Source organism: Aplysia californica, unplaced genomic scaffold (genome assembly GCF_000002075.1).
Source record: "Aplysia californica isolate F4 #8 unplaced genomic scaffold, AplCal3.0 scaffold00486, whole genome shotgun sequence".
NCBI lineage: Eukaryota > Metazoa > Mollusca > Gastropoda > Aplysiida > Aplysiidae > Aplysia > Aplysia californica.
The window spans coordinates 537,221-538,316 of record NW_004797756.1 but is presented as its reverse complement, the minus strand read 5'-3'; the positions used below and the strand labels follow the sequence as shown (position 1 = coordinate 538,316).

The 1,096-nt window shown below is 40.2% G+C and overlaps 1 protein-coding gene across 1 annotated transcript in view; it reads left to right on the top strand.

Moving 5' to 3' along the window:
• Positions 1-236: 236 nt before the first annotated feature.
• Positions 237-1,096, top strand: part of LOC101853960 — a 40,493-nt gene continuing 39,633 nt past the window's right edge. The window contains exon 1 of the mRNA XM_013086619.2: positions 237-428. The gene's annotated coding sequence lies outside the window, so the exon portion shown is untranslated. The remainder of the gene's footprint in view (positions 429-1,096) is intronic.

The following is a 1,096-nucleotide window of genomic DNA, read 5'->3' as shown; positions in this document are numbered from 1 at the left end:
GTGTGTGTGTGTGTGTGTGTGTGTGTGTGTGTGTGTGTGTGTGCGTGTGTGTGCGTGTGTGTGTCTTTATTGCATCTCTCTTGTTTGATTTGCTTTGGTTTGCTTTACATCTTCTCCTGTCTTTTTTCTCTCTTTTTCTCTCTTTTTCTCTTTTCTCACTTTTTCTAATGGTTCCCTTGCCTCTCTCTTTCTCGGTCCCCTATTCAATAACCCAGTCTCCCTCTCCCTCTTAACAGATGCTATGATGTAGAAATGAAAAAGGAGGGGGAAATGAATTACCTCTGCGTGCTCAGCTGAAAGTAAGATAGATAGGGACATTAATGGCTTGCTTTGATGTCTAGCTGTGATGATCTTTATCCATCTCTCTGGGAATGTGTCCTGCAGTGAGACACCTGAACTGTCATTTTCTCCTTTTTTTCTGTTACTGGGTAAGTATTGCTTCCAATATGTAAAACGTCCTAGCAATACACACGTGTCATTGTATTTGAACAAAATAAATTTTGATGACGTATACATCTATTGGTGTTTCATTTGCATTTGCTATTTAGGTTCCCATGTCTGTTTCATAAGAATATCCCTATTTTATTTTTACCTACACGCTGTATTTGTAAGTTGATGCTGTGACGCCTCAACTACAGAATAAAATAACAATGGTATCATTAATTTCTTAATGGAGTATAGTTGGAATTGTAACTTACCGATGTCACCTCAACTAAAGAATGAAAAATGAATTGTTTCATTTATTTCGTACAGGAGAATAAATGGAAATATGTCGTGTTGGTATTACAATACAACAATGGACTTCTTTGAAGTACCTGGGCATTACCTTTGACCGCACCCTCTTGGCAAAAGACCATGTGACGAATATTATCACCAGAGCAAGGAAAGGACTTGTTGCACTGAGAGTGATGGCTGCATCTATGCCCCAAAGCGCCCTTATGATCATGCTTCAAGCGGCTGTACTGTCTGTAGTGGACTATGGCCTTGGTATGCTCACCCTAACCAAAACCCAGCTACATTGCCTCAAAGTCATTCAAAATGAAGGAATGTGAACTGTTCTGGGATGCACCCGTGACACAGCAGCATCAGCGATGAG